The sequence below is a fragment of the Echiichthys vipera genome (assembly GCF_963691815.1).
Source record: "Echiichthys vipera genome assembly, chromosome: 11".
Taxonomy (NCBI): Eukaryota; Metazoa; Chordata; class Actinopteri; order Perciformes; family Trachinidae; genus Echiichthys; species Echiichthys vipera.
This window is the reverse complement of record NC_139836.1, coordinates 31,059,416-31,075,943: the sequence shown is the minus strand read 5'-3', so window position 1 is coordinate 31,075,943 and position 16,528 is coordinate 31,059,416.

The following is a 16,528-nucleotide window of genomic DNA, read 5'->3' as shown; positions in this document are numbered from 1 at the left end:
TTGTGTTAATTACGTAAAAATACCATAATATTTATAAGAGCAAAAAACTGTATCTTTTGTGAGGTTTTCTTTTGTAAAAGATCAATTTTATTACTGTTTAACGTATTAACCATTATGTTAATTACATAAAAATACCATAATATTTAGGAGAGCCCAAACTGTATTTAACGTGTAAATGTTTTGCAAGACATATTAAACAACAAGAAATTTAAGAACTGTATATAGTAAAATTTAAGAAATGTAAGAAATGTGTTATTCTTAACCATTGTTTTGGATCCAGTCAGTAGGGGGATCACACAATCAGGTGATGCTCCACACTGGGGTCCTCTATGTGGCAGAGGAGCCCCCATCTCCTTCTGCACCAAGCAGATGACATGATCCAGCAGCTATCTGGGCTCACCTGGACTCAATATGGTGAGAGACCAGTACCCTGCAGCGCACTACATTCACTGATGGCCCCACCTCACAATATAAACAGAAGGGAAACTTTTACATGGACGGCATCAAGCCCTACAAGAAGGGCTTCCATGGCACTACGTGGAACTTCATTGACGCTGATACACACACTGCATACTGTGCTCAGACCCAACCAAGCACACACATATACAAATATTCACACACTACAAATGTTTTATTATATAATTCACTTGTGTGGGTGTTTCATCATTGGGTGCAATTTAATTGAATTATTGGTTCAGTCAGCCATCCACTTCATACTCATTCCTAAATTAAGGACTGAATTAATTTTATATTTCCATATTGTGTTATTAAATACATATTTTTAGGCATTCACATGAATTAAATCTGAAATTATTTTAGGTGAAATACTAATACATTGATGACATCTGTTTGAAACTTCCTTTGTGCCAAAAATGTTTTAAAATACATGCTGGGATAATGGGTTAATGTTAATTGTTATGTGACCATGTTTTAGCTGAAACATGAAATTGCTGTTCAAAAACCATTTCATAGAATGACCCTACTGTACTTTCCACAGTTACATACCACGTTAAATACTAAAAGCACAACAAATTACGCAAACGCACTGTATTGTGGGAGGTTGAGCGACTTATAACCGTAAACGGACAGATATGAAGACAGAGGAAGAAGAAGTTTCACTGATAAGGTAAGTCCCTCTCATTTTTAACATTAATAAGTGGTTCATATTAAATTCAGGCAGTTAAATATTTTTGCAATAAGTCTGAAAATACATTTTCAATGATTTTAATGTTTTAATAAAAACTGAAATGTGCCTAAAGCTGAAAATATGGTATTATTCCAAATATTGTTGACTTGATATATTGATTTTGTCAGTAAATTAACCAACATTCCTTTGGATGACGTCGTTATTTTAGCTTGACTTGTTTGGATTGATAATGTCACATTGGTTGGCTAAAGTTAGTTTGCATGTGTCTGCAGACTCCAAGTGCGGGGGTCTGACTGTCCAGGTCTTCGGGTTAGCAGCAACATGCTATTGCATCCACTTGCCAGACTTGTTGTCTGATGGATGAGAACGTCAATATGCCTGACGAGGTGTCAAGTTATCAGGCATTAAGAGGCGAGAACTGTCCAATGCGCAGCCACACTATTTCATGCTTTTTTTTGCAGTAAAATTTGAAAGTTTGAAAAAAAACAAAGCCACTCCTTTTACTTCACTTTTACTAGTCGGTACAAAAAGTAATGCGACCTTTAGTAACAACATAGCAAGACAACGTAACAACCAAAAGCCTCAGTATTTCTTTTAATTTTTCGGCTTCCATCTATTAAAACCATCTGTTTTATTATACAGTCTATGGTAAAACTGATAGAACTGAGCGGCTGGTAAGACGGAGCTTTGCGGTACAATATCATTTCTCAACACACTTTTTCGCACAGATAGAAATAAGCGTCTACTATCTATCTAAGTTGAGGCGGCGCTTTTTTCAATTTTCATGTGATACACAGGAGCGCTTTAACAGCCTTATTTATTTTTGTGTTAACAAGAGCAGCCAAAAGGACGCTAACACCGGTGAATTAGCCGTGTGCTCCTATCGGCCCTAGTCGGACACCCCGATCTCCTCGCCGTAAACACTGGGAGCTGCCGATCATCCACATTAACATCAATGTTGTCAAAACATCCAGGACCATACTTCAGTCCATTCATCTTCAACCGCTTATCCCTGTCGGGGTCGCGGGGGGCTGGAGTCGATCCCAGCTGACATCGGGCGTGAGGCGGGGTACACCCTGGACAGGACGCCAGTTTATCGCATGGCACATAGAGACGAACAGAGACAGACAACCATTCACACCTACGGGCAATTTTAGAGTCACCAATGAACCTAACAGGAGGAAACAGGTGAACCCCCACGCTGACACGGGGAGAACATGCAAACCCCACACGGAAAGGCCCCAGCCGGGATGCAAACCTGGGACATTCTCGCTGTGAGGCAACAGTGCTAACCACTACACCACCGTGTAGCATACTTCAGTCCTTCACAATAAAATTGCATGCTTTAACACCTCGAAAATATATCGTTAAGTCTAAATTTCCATTTTTAATGTAAACCACCACCTAAGCCGCTCAAGTTGAGCATCGCCCAAACGTTCTTACTGCTTTTTCTCATCAACGTCACTTTCATGGAATGATTTGAAATGTACATGCCCATGTACAAATATGAAATGTCACTTGTAGATGCTTAGAAGTGTGTGAATAAATTCTACTTGCACTTACGCTGTGATCACCCAGTAAAAGCACCACAAAAGGCTGGAAACTGCGGGAGAATGGCGCCAGACTGGTGATACAGTTATTTAAGGGTATTCACAAAGACTATGGTATAATCCCCTTTAACCTAGCAATAGACAAGTTATGCTTTCATTTAGGCAGGTAAATGTGATACCATTAGAATGAACACTGCAGGTGTTGTCTGTTGCACCGACTCCACACATTTATTCTGAGATAGTCTTTACTATAACATTTGAAGTGTGTGCAGCATATGTTAATGTGTTCTTTCTCTGTTCCCAGGTTTTTTGTTGAGCATCCATTGAGCTGCCATCGCCATCCTTTTGTTATTTGTCACATTCCTTGCCTGAGGCACAGAGGTAAACTTATTAGCTTAAAATATTGTAGTATTACAAATCTTTTGGGTCGTGACTGTTATTTTATTGTATAAAAAAACTCCCATTTGCCAAAAAAAAGCAGCGCAACACACAATATCTGCTGAGATGTGAGAGCATGACTTCGGTTATTAATGTTGGAAATGTAAGGACGGATTAGGTTGTGTATGTAAATGATGGACTGTGACGTAAAACGGTACAGCTCAAAAAGATAATTATCTGGAAATGCAAGAACATCTATGCGGTCTGACAACCATCTCCCGACAAATATTTAATTCTCTGTGCAGTAATGCTGTACCTTCATCCACGGGATCATTATCAAAAGGACATGCCATGCTAGTGAAAATGGTCACCACCTAATATAACTTCTAATGTAGGCCTACTGACTGATTTTGGCAATGATTTTCTCAGAAAACAGACGGAACTATAGCAGAACTATACTTTGCCAAAACTCGCCTGCTGACTGAATGAATGACGAAATCAAATGCCGCGTGTGGCTGAAAGAGGCCGGAGACAGAGAGAAAAACTCAAGGTTTGCTGAGAAAAACCTGGTCCCGCCCAGGTTAGGTTCATAGAGGATGTTACCATGGTAACTGACCGAGAGGTTAAGTTACCTCTCTCTGTGAAACAGGCTAGAGTTACCCCTCTTTCTCTGGTTTGAGCTACCTCCCTTTGTGAAACGGAAAACTCAGTTTCCCTCATTTCAGGGTTAACAGACTCAGAGTTTTCACTAAACCTGCTGTGTGAAATGGACCCCTGGTGGAGAGATGGTGACAAAATGACAACGCAAATATGGCGCAACAAGAGGAAAACAAGAAGATACTTGAGCTTCACTTGAAGGTGAGTATGTTGTTTAAGTACAAATATAAAACTTTGGCCATATTATAGTTTACACGTCAGCTGCAATTATTCAGACATGAAAGGAAGTCAAGTTTCTATTTACAGGTTTTTGGATATTCAGTAGACTTTAGAATTCATTAAATGTCCTGTCAACACCTTTAGCTGCACTCTGCATTCACCTCTGATGAACAGTGGCTCATCTGAGATGGACTGACCCAAAGTGGAAAAGTGTGCTGTGGTCTGACGAGTCCACATTTACAATTGTTTTTGGAAATCATGGACGTCCTCCGGGCCAAAGACGAAAAGGACCATCCAGATTGTTATCAGTGCAAAGTTCAAAAGCCAGCATCAGTGATTATGGGGGTGTGTTAGTGCCCATGGCATCACGGGTAACCTGTGAAGGTCCCATTAAAGCTGAAAGGTACATACAGATTTTGGAGCAACATATGCTTCAATGTCTTTTTCAGGGACACCACTGCTTATTTCAGCAAGACAATGCCAAGCCACATTCTGCAAGTGTTACAACAGTGTGGCTTCCTGGTTAAAGAGTGCAGGTACTTGACTGTCCTGCTGCAGTCCAGACCTGTCTCCCATTGAAAACAGTATGTTGAGCAACTGAAGTCATTAATTTAAGCATGAATGGGAAAGAATTGGGAAAGAATTCAACCTACAAAGCTTCAACAATTAGTGTCTTCAGTTCCCAAACACTAATAAGTGTTTTTAAAGGAAAGGTGATGTAAGACAGTGGTAAACACAGCTTTTTTTGGAACGTGTTGCAGGCATCAAATTCAAAATGATTGAATATTTGCAAAAAACAAAAAACAATTAAGTTTATCAGGTTGAACATTAAATATCTTGTCTTTGTAGTGAATTCAATTGTATATAGGTTGTAACGGATTTGCAATTCATCATGTATTCTGTTTTGATTTGTGTTTTACACACCATCCCAACTTGGTTGTATAATATTAGTATCAGGCTAAAAACAATGTGTTCAAATCCTTGTTTACATTGAGCCCATCTTCTCATCATCTCTGTGTTTAAGGCTGCTCATTTGTCTTTACAGTTTGTCCCATCTGTGCTCTATTCTGAGGTGTTGACATGACATCATTATGTCCATGCTGAATTTCAAGAAATAAGGTTCGTGAAGAGTTTAGAATGGTATAGTAATGCTATTTCTAAATGCACATTACCTCAGTAAGTTTGCGTTAGGCCATCCCACTGCTTTAATAACCTCTGCTCTGAGCTTTTAACAATAGGCTAGTAAACATAGTGTCAGGTGTGCCTGAGTTCTTCTCAGGTGTGATGAATAAACTGCTATTTTCTGTTTGCCCCTGACAACTATTTGAACGACTGAAAAGTGAGATGTTCATTTTAGCTCAAGTTCTTTTAAATAAATAAAGTAGGTTTCAAAGCTCTGCTAGTTGTTTTGTATTATCAACTGAAATGAAACTTATGTCTAACTGGAAGGTAAGAAATAAATCTTACAGTATTGTATTAAAGGGTAATTATTTACAAAATGGTGGTCCAAGCAGCTGTGCTGTTAGAACCCAATGTGTATCAATGTGATGTGGTAAGAGTTATGACTTTGATTGATGCTGCATATTCTTCTAGCTGTGTTTGGTATTTTCCTACATCATGTATTCCTCTTTCATCATTGATGTCTTTGTTTTTCTCTTCTCAATTCCAAGAAATACAGATCAAAGTGATGAACTTGGGACACTAAGAGAGAAAATGTTTTAAAGAAATGGAACTATGGCATAATGCTCTCTCCTGCAATGGATAAAGTAATGGATAATGTGGAGACCATGCAGTATAATGGAATAAATCACCTCCCAATCCAATCCAGATGTGCTCTCATTATTTTACTAGCACCAGAGGTATTAATTCAAGAAAACAGAGGGTGTTTGGAGAGACACATGGTTTCCTTTATGCCCAAATCTTCTCCCTAACTGTAATCATTTCATACACGGGCCAAAACACACAGGCTCAGAGGCGTCTCCAAACAAGACCAACTCTGGTGATCTCTCTGAAGTCCAGATTCTAAGGAATATAATGAACTCTAATAATATTATGGAACCTCTGGCGCTGCATGGCTCACACAACACGCTTTATCACTGACTTCGACCAGACACTCTTGTTGCACATCAGGGCAGGGCTGAAGGAAAGGATCAGGATAGACCAGTGTTAAGTACAACTTCAGCATGGGCATACTTATATAGCTGTCTATCAAATACACAAGTGTTGGCACTGTGAGCCAGTCTACACTGGAAAAAATGCTGAGCTAAAAATGAGCAAAATAAATCAATGAAACAAGACATTTTTGCTTGAATTGAGCAAAAGAATCTGCCAGTGGAACAAGTGAAAAGCATCACAACCTTATTATGAGACAGAAAAAATCTTACCATTTAAGAATAAATATAACTAAAAATTAGTTATCAAAAGTTATTTTAAGACCTGTTTGGTCATGTCAGTCTTAGAAATTATGTCCTATTTCAAGAAATCTCAATGAGACAATTTTCACTTGTTCCACTGGCAGATTCTTTTGCTCAATTCAAGCAAAAATGTCTTGTTTCATTGATTTTTTTGCTCATTTTTAGATCAGCATTTTTTCCAGTGTAGACTGGCTCACAGTATTTTTCTCCTGAAAACCAGCATGTATTTTGGTACCATTTTTTTCATTTCAAGTGTATTTCACTTATTTTAAGTCTTATATTTGAGTAATTGTTCTAGATTTAAGAACGGTTTTTGAGTCATAATTATTAGCATTATTGTTCTCAATTTAAGACATTACCAGCTTTATAAATAAGGCAAGGAAAGGAGAATTAGTCTATTCAACATTTATTCAAAAGATAGCGTATATGGTCAATAATTGTTTGCACTGCAATGCTTTTTGTGGGGGGAGCTCTTTACGGCTCACTTTATGCATAACATTATAACACAAAAGAAAACTGAAAAAATAAACAATTTTAATAATCTTAAAATAAATATTTTGCATTGCTCACTTAAGGGACATGCACCAGAACCTGACTTAGATATCTTACTTTCTTCGGCGGACCAGACATGGAGGGGAACAGTAATGGCAGCACACGCATAATTTTCGACAGCCTGTTGCACTGTTGAAAAAGAGATTCAGTATTTAAACACTTGCAAAATGCACAATTATTGAGGAAAATGTCCCCATCTTTGGCTCCTAACGAGGAGGATAACATCAACCTAATACTACTATATCAGTGAGACTATTCACTCGGTTCAGGGCAGAATAGAGAATTGAGTTGGGATAGGATTGATGAGGATAGAGAAAATAGGTGAAAAAGGACTAGAGACGAATGCATGAACTTGATAATTAACAAGCCTGAAGCATCATCCTCACTAAGTAAAAACAATATTTTTACCTTTTTCTATTCCCATTGGTGGTTTCTGCATTTTTTTGGACACACCAAAAAACTGCACCTTCCGGCAGAAGTCATGCCATCTTCCCTTTAATTCACTGACGAAGTTGCCGTTTCTCATTTCCAAAATGCATCGAAGCTTGTCTATCACCTATAAAATATTGTATCTAAACTGACATGAATAAATCGCTCTAGAGGGGGAAATCCAAATCTAACACAGCGAGTGTGTAGTACTGTGTATCTACTATGCACAGTCAACAATGACATGTCCAATGTCCGAAAAACAGGAATAAGCTCTGAGAATCTTTTCAAGTCTGTCCTCCTCACAAATCTGTAATATCCGAGTCGATGAATAATCTTCTCTTTGTAACATGATGTGAGATAACTCTCTCTTTTGTCTCTATTGTGAAGCGTGGAGATTCCGGTCATCTTGCCATAAAAAAACATTGTTTTTATTAGATATCTTTAGTTAAAAGTTTGGAGCAGCTGCTTTCACATCCTAAAATTCTTGAAATGATCACTGAGGGGCTAGAGATTCCATTGATGGGGGCATTTTTAAGTCATACCCTCTGTTTTTGAAAGTTCCCACAGCATTGCAGTTAATTTTATATACAGATGAAATTGAGCTTCGCAATTCTCTTGGTTCTCATGCAAACAAAAACAAATTGTTATTGATATATTACAGTTTAGGTAACATTAACCCTAAATACAGATCAAGACTTGCTGCCTTTCGTCTGCTTGCAATGCTACAATCATAAGATCTTTCCCGTATTGATCAAATATTTGAGAGGATTAACCATGATTTGATTGAGCTTTATAATGGTATCCGTGTTGACACTTCAAATGGTGAGAGGACGATTTATGGCGCACTTTTGTCAGTGTGCGGAGACACTCTTGCTCAACATGAATTGGCTGGATTTAAGGAAGGAGTTGGGTTTGCCTACAGTAAAACGTCAAAGATATTCAAAATAAATTTAATCTAAAAACAACATTTGGTGAAACAGGAGAAGTAAATTAACAGAATTTCCCCACTTTGATATCATTAATCAAACACCACAGGACATCATGCATGTTATTCTCGAAAGTGTTGTCCCCTCAAATGTATTTTGAAGCATCTTGTACTTTCTGGACATATGGATTTAGACACATTTAATAGTGGAATTATTGGTTTCCCTTACTCTCCTGTAGATATGAGGGACAAGCCTTGCCCCATATTTGTTACTACACTTTCATCAAATGAAAGTAAACTTAAACAATCAGCAGGGCAGATGCTGGTTATGTTAAAGATTCTGCCATTTCTTATCAACACAACTGGAGAAAATGCTCACACACAATTGCTACTTAAGTTGTTGGATATAGTTAAAATTCTGTTTTCACCTATTATTGCACTATCAACTCTTCCAAGGCTGAAGCTTTTAATTGAGCAGCATTAAAGACATTTCAAAGAGCTGTTTCCAGATGTAAATATTATACCTAAACGACTTCCGGTTATGGCGAGGTGCTAGGTAGTCGCGATTTTTTTTTTACCTCTGCTGCTAGCTTGTGGAAAAATCCTACAAAACTAACCAAAACTTGATCCAAACTTAGACGACGCGAATATAAAACTACATGGAAGCAAAAATGCCACCAAAGAGCAACAAAAAAGACAAAAAGAAGTCACATCATTAAGATAAACACTCCGACGAGAAGAAATGAGCGACGCCGTGCCACCCGTCATGGCGGAGGACGGTGAGGAAGAAGATGGTGAAACGTATAATTCAGGCGAGAAAACTAACGAAGATATCATGAAAGCCATAATATCCTTGAAAAGTGGCCTGTATAAGAAAATTGACGTTGTACAACTAACAATTACTGATGTGAAAAAGCAGGTGCAGGAATGCACGGCGCGCATCGCACATGCTGAACAACGGATTTCAGATGCTGAAGATAATGTTAATGAGCTATTAACCAAAGTCAACACACTGGAAAATACCGTGAAAACACTAACTGATAAAGTTGATGACTTGGAATGTAGAAGCAGACGCAACAACGTGAGGTTGGTGGGCCTACCGGAGAAAGCAGAGGGCCAAGATGCTACAGCTTTTCTGGAGAGGTGGTTGCCGGAGGCTCTGGAGCGGCGTGAGGCTCCGGTAATTGAACGGGCGCACAGAATCGGTATCCTTCCTTCTAACCCAAACATCGGACGTCCACGGACTCTCATAATGAAAGTCTTAAATTTCCGAGACAAGGAGCGAATGCTGAAGGCAGCACGAATAAAAGGGAAAATCCTATATGGCAATGAGCAAGTACGCTTTCACCCGGACCTTTCTGCTGGGGTGCACAAGATGCAGCGCAGCTACGATGAGGTGCGAAAGAAGCTGCGTGACAAGGGGATAAATAAACACAGGATCATCTTCCCAGCGCGGCTCCTTGTGACGCACAATGACAGATCTCACCTTTTCCAAACTCCGGCTGAAGCGGACAACTTTCTCCAATCTCTTTAAGGGTTTCAATGGATCAGAGGTTTGGGTCTATGTTTATTTCATTTTGTATGGCTGGTATTTTTGTCTATCCCTATTGTTAAGGATTGGATTTAAAATGGACTGTAAAAGAGACTAATCACTGTAATGTTTAATCAGCCAAATATGTGGACTGATGAGAGAATTGCTCACTACATCATGGACCCTAGGTGGCTAGTAGCAGCTGAGTAGTTTGTTACTTGAGAAACTTCACTATCATCACTGAAAGGTATGTGACTTTCCCCGATGTTCATGTTTTGTCAGTTAGGCAAATGCAATCTTATGTTCAAGTAGGAAATTTTGCATTATTCATTAATAAGAATTATAGTTCAATGGTTGGTGTTTTATATAAGCAGTTAGAGTTAAAATAGAATAAGTTAGATAGAGATAGGTGGTCACATGAGCAGACCAACCTTTCATAAGCGGTTGTTAAAGAATAGGAGAGGAGGTGTTTCCATGAAAACATGGTACCTGCGTGGGGGTGGTGGGGGGGTTCCCTGTTTTTTCCTTTTTTCCTTTTACTTTTTTGTTGTTGTTTTTTCTATTTTTCTCTGGTTTATGTTCTATTGTTTGTTTTGTGGTTTCGTTTGTTTTGTTTTTTCTTACTGTGATCCTATTGGGGATTTCTTTTCTCCAATGCAGTCAATACAAACCAAATAACTCATGTCAGATAGTTTTAAGGTAAAATTCACCTCATGGAACTGTAGAGGTTTGAATAAAATTGCAAAGATAAAGCAAGTGATGAGCAGGTTAAAATTTTTACAATCAAAAATAGTTTTCCTACAAGAAACTCATTTGCTGAGTGGGGATATTTATAAAATAAGAAGAAGGTGGCAGGGTCAGGTGTTTTCTGCTCCTTATACTACTCATGCGAGAGGAGTCATGGTGTTGATTCATAAGTCAGTCCCCTTCCAAATCCATAATGTTATAGGAGATCCTGCAGGCAGATACATCATGGTCCAAGGTACTTTACTATCTGAAAATATAAATTTGATTAATGTTTATGGTCCAAATGAGGATGACCCAAAATTCTTTAATAATTTATTCCTAACAATTTCAAATCTTTCCGGACACTTTGTAATGGCTGGGGACTTCAACTGCACCCTGGATCCGTCAAAAGATAGATCCTCAGGTTCTGATAACACTCATACCAGGGCGAGGAAGATAATACATCATTTTATGAAAGAGTTGAATTTAGTGGATATATGGAGATTTGGAAAACCAGATGCAGTGGAATACTCCTGTTATTCTAGTACTTATAAAACTCACTCGCGCATAGATTATTTCCTAGTTTCAGCATTACTTATTTCTAAAATGAAAGAGTGCCACTATGGTAGCATAGTTTTATCTGACCATGCAGCAGTATCTCTAATATATGAAGATGATAAGTTTGTAAGAGACCCCCCAAGATGGCGCTTCCAGCCAGAGTGGCTTATGGACCCTGCATTTGTAGATTTCTTAGGTAAACAAATTGACTTATATTTTGAATGTAATACTTCTGAAACATCGGCTAGTATAAGGTGGGAGGCATTCAAGGTCTTTATTAGGGGTCAAATTATTTGTTTCACTAGTACAAAAAAAAAGAGAGCACAACTTGAAATGAGAACATTAGATGGGAAAATTAAAAAACTCGAAACTGATCTCTATCAAAATAAATTTAGCTCACCAGATAAACATACAGAACTTCTTACTCTCAGATCTCAGTATAATGAATTATCGGCTCATAAAACTGCATTTAACCTGTTAAAACTCAAACAATCATACTATGAACAAGGGGAAAAATCTGGGAAAATATTAGCATGGCGTATTAAACAACAACAAACAGAAAGGTCAATTAATTATATAGAAGGTCCAAATGGGAAAACTATTATCAACCCTAAAGAAATTAGTGAGACTTTCAGGGTCTTCTATGAGAGACTGTATAGCTCTGAGTGCTCTTCCGGTCGGGATGAGCAGACACAATTTTTTAATGACCTCAATATCCCCAAACTCTCTAAAGAGGAGAGTACGACATTAGATGAGGAATTAACAAAACAGGAAATAGCAGATGCAGTGGGATCTATGAAGGCTGGAAAAGTGGCAGGCCCTGATGGAATTCCCATAGATCTGTATAATAAATTTCAGTCCAAGTTACTGACACCCTTATTGGAGATGTTTCAGGAATCCTTCAGGAACGGTCTCCTTCCCTCATCTATGAGGATTGCCTTAATTACACTGCTTCCAAAACCCGGAAAATCAAATACAAAATGTGAAAATATGCGGCCAATTAGCCTCCTAAATTCAGATATAAAAATATTATGTAAAATTCTTGCAAGAAGATTAGAAAGCCAGCTTCCTAAACTAGTAGGAGAGGATCAAAATGGATTCATCCAAGGTAGACAAGGGTTTCACAATGTCAGGCGAGTACTGAATATTTTACACAGCCAGGGAGCAATGAAAGACACAGCCTTGCTATCACTTGATGCGGAGAAGGCCTTCTACCGCGTCGAATGGCCTTATCTGTTCGAGGTTCTTGTCCGTTTTGGATTTGGAAATAGATTTTCTAAATGGGTCAGATTGCTTTGTACAGAACTTACTGCAGAAGTCTTAACCAATAATGTGGTCTCTAAACCTTTTAATATCTCTAGAAGTTGCCCTCAAGGAAGCCCTCTATCCCCATTACTGTTTATTCTTGCAATAGAACCACTAGCAATAGCGATTAGGTCGCAAACAGAAATATCTGGAATTTGGGAGGATCACCTGGAACATAAAATAGCCCTTTTTGCTGACGATGAAATTTTGTTCCTGAAAAAATTAAATAGTTCCATTCCAGCACTCATAGATCTTATTGAAAACTTTGGAAAAATATCTGGATATAAAGTTAATTATTCAAAATCTTCTATAATGTTACTTAATGAATCAGAGAGGATAAATGGCAATGTTAATGTCTCTCCATTTAACTCTACAGATAATTTTACATATTTGGGTATTCAAATTTTCCCTGAGGTGAACAAGATTTCTAAAATAAATTATGAATCACTGCAGGAAACAACAACCTCATCTCTAGAACGTTGGACATCATTACCAATATCAATGGTCGGAAGGATAAATATTCTGAAAATGAACATCCTGCCTAAATATCTTTATTTATTCCAAAATATCCCCCTGCCCCCTCCCTCTTCTCTGTTTACTAGAACTAGAAAATTGATTATCAACTTCATTTGGCAAAATAAACGTCCAAGATTACGCTTATCCTTAATATATCTTCCATACGACCGAGGAGGCCTTCAATGCCCAAACATCAAGTGGTACTACTGGGCAACTCAACTGCGATCCATCATGTTCTACTTTTCTTCTGGGAAAAACCCTGCCTGGAAGGACTTGGAATCCTACTCGGTGAAGCCTAACTTACCACTTAACTTGTTTTTATATGCAGCGGACCGGAAAAGTTAAAAAAAAAAAACAAAACAACCCTCTTGTATTAAATATGATTGACATCTGGTTCGATACTTGTAAATATTTGAACATAAATCCATCTTGGTCACGTTTTAGTCCTATTTGTGGTAATGCCTCTTTCAAACCAGGGTGTAGTGATCCAGGATTTCAAACATGGGCTGAAAAGGGATTAAGGAAAGTGCAAGATATGTACAGAAAAGATAACGTATTTATGTCCTTTTCAGAAATATCAACCAAATATAACATCCCAAAAACGCATTTCTTTAAATACCTTCAAATTAGGAATTTTATATTGTCATCTCAACATTATTCATTGGACATACCTAACATTTCCTCACTAGAGACAGCAATTACAGGACACTGTTATGGTAAAGGTTTAATTTCCTCGCTGTATGATTTGCTCATATCCAGATCTGACGAATCTTCTAATCATAAGTTAAGACAGTGGAATGAAGATATTGGGGATGAAATATCATTAGAAAAATGGAAAGGGGCATGTATGAAAGCTCAGAAACAAACAATTAACAGCAACTTGAAACTTATTCAGTATAAATGGCTGATGCGTACATACATAACCCCATTCAAATTGCACAAGTTTAATGATAACATCCCTGATACATGTATTAAATGCAATGAAGAAAGAGGAACGTTGTACCACTGCGTATGGGAATGCGTCTAGGTGAAATCCTTCTGGCAAGATATCATTAATATGATTGATCAAGTATTATCTAGGAAGTTACCGCTAGACCCCAAGCTTTTTCTTCTGGGTATATACCCAACTATCCCACAACTACAAAGTAAAGAATCTAGGTTTGTAGATATGTGCATATTACAAGCCAAACGTATAATTTCCCTTAGCTGGAAAAATGTTGATGGACCAAGAATTGGCAGGTGGATTAAAGAGATGGCATCAAACATGACAATGGAAAAGATAACATACATTATTAGACAGAAACAACATGTTTTTGATGCCATCTGGAGACCTTTTATATGTTTTTTAAGACAAGATGCCAATGTTGGTAACATGCTACAACAGGAGGCTCTGAGAGAGTAGAATGTCCATGTGGTGCAACACAATGTCCTGAGAAAAGCCCTCGAATTACATCAGTGTTACAATGGTTTACAATATTTATCTATTTAGTTAATTAATCAATGTGAGGGTGTGCATATATGTATGTGCATCTGTGTCTATGCTGACATGTATATACGTTTTATATATATTTTATTAGTATTTAAATTTTATTTTTATTTTTATTCTTTTTTTATTTTTTACTTTTTAATTATTCATTATTTGCTCTATTTTTATGTTATTCCAATTGTTTTAATACCTCTTTCTTATACTTCTTTGAGGGGAAGAGGGGATGGGAGGGAGGACAGGGAGAAAGTTTGCTGTGTTGCATGTAAAGTGACCTGCTGTATAATTTGCTGTAATTTGCAAACAAAAAACTAATAAATACACTTGGGAGAAAAAAAATATTATACCTAAACAACATTACCTGCTGCATCTTCCCTCCCAGATTAAAGCACTTGGTCCTGCTGTGAGGCATATGTGTATGTGCTTTGAGTCAAAGCATTGCTTTTTCAAGGAGTGGGCTATAAAAAGTACACTCTAAGAAATTAAATGTTGTTTTTACTTAACTAAGTTATGTCAACCGGTCCCACAAAACTGTGTTGTTTAAACAGGAAAAGCAAATCACTATTAATGTGAACAACACATATTCAGCTGGGATCGGCTCCAGCACCCCCGCGACCCCGACCCCAGGATAAGCAGTTGAAGATGAATGACAACAATATTATGTTGGATTTACTGACACCACATAAAGTTAACTTAACACAAATGAAAATTATAAATGTGGTAGGACTGTGTCAACACCCTATTGCACTGGCTAAATAAAAAAGTTAAATAAATACAATTTAAGTTTAACATCTGGTTAACTACAAACTGGTCATGTTTACTGAAAATGTCAAAAGCTATGCTTGGTGATATAGGCAGCTCTGCTGAGGTCAAAATGAAATGTAACTCCTCAATTCCTGAACATGGCACATGTGAAAAAAACTCTAATTTCAAAAGAACAGTTGCTAATTTTTGAATGATTGTTTCTTGCAAGTTCAGTTTCAATCAATGAGTGTCAGGTAAGATTTACTGCAGCCCATCTTACTTTTACCTTCATGAACTCCATCACTTGTGCAAAAATGTACCAAAGGCGAAAATGTAAACAACACAAATACAGATCAACAAGAACAATGTCTTAAAACTTGACAGTTGAGTCCAACATCAGTCCACAGTCCCAAACCGTTTACCTTTTCTCTTGAGTAAGAATCAACAGAGATCCAATCCAAGTCCAGTTCTTATCGACAGTCTTGATGGCAATTTACTCATGCAGTTTGTTTTTGAGGACTTGCACCTTGGTGGAGAGCTTGTTCCCATCCAATCCCATCACCACTTTTTGAAGAGACTCAAAAGTATAATGCAGGTCCTTGGGAAAGCTCAAGTTTAAACAGTAGCTGCGCAGCTATTTGCCACATCTCTCAGATCTTGCAGCACCGTACATCCTTCAACAAGGATGCCAACATCCTCGGGTGGATCTGTTCCTTCTGCTCCATCTCATTACACATCGTAGATGCCCTAAACCACTTTCTCCAATTCTCTCTCTGCACCTACATCAACATCCTCAAAAGAAACCGTGTTAATCAAACATATGCATTATTAATGTATATTTTCCATTAATATTTGCCAGTTTCTTCAAAGAATAAGACTGGTAATTGTGTTTGTTGAATAATTTATCTACCTTATCCTATTAGGAAGTACTTGTTTGGGCCACAGAGCTCTCTTGCACCATGGTTTGGAAAAACAGCTTAAAAATATACAAGTTTCATGGTTGTTTTTTACAGGAGTGATTCTTATTATTAGCCTGCAGTCTTTTCTAAATTCTATGCTTGTGACCATATACTGTTTATTCATATATATGTGCCCATTAAATGTCGCTGAATTGTCATAATTACACATTATAAAGTTGCATTTATATATTAATTAGCTATATTAATCCTCTAAGGTCTGTTGTGGGAATTTTGGATATTTGTAATTCATAATCATAGTTTTGTCAGGTCAGACACAGTTCAGTGTCTCCTCTGTCTCATATTCTTAATGGATAATGCAAATAACTAACTCATGATGATATATTGGCATATTTGTGCATCTGTACCCTGTGTTAGAGACCTTGTGATGAGAGAGGTTCAGAATGTTCAGAATTGTAATGTCTAAGGCATGTTTTT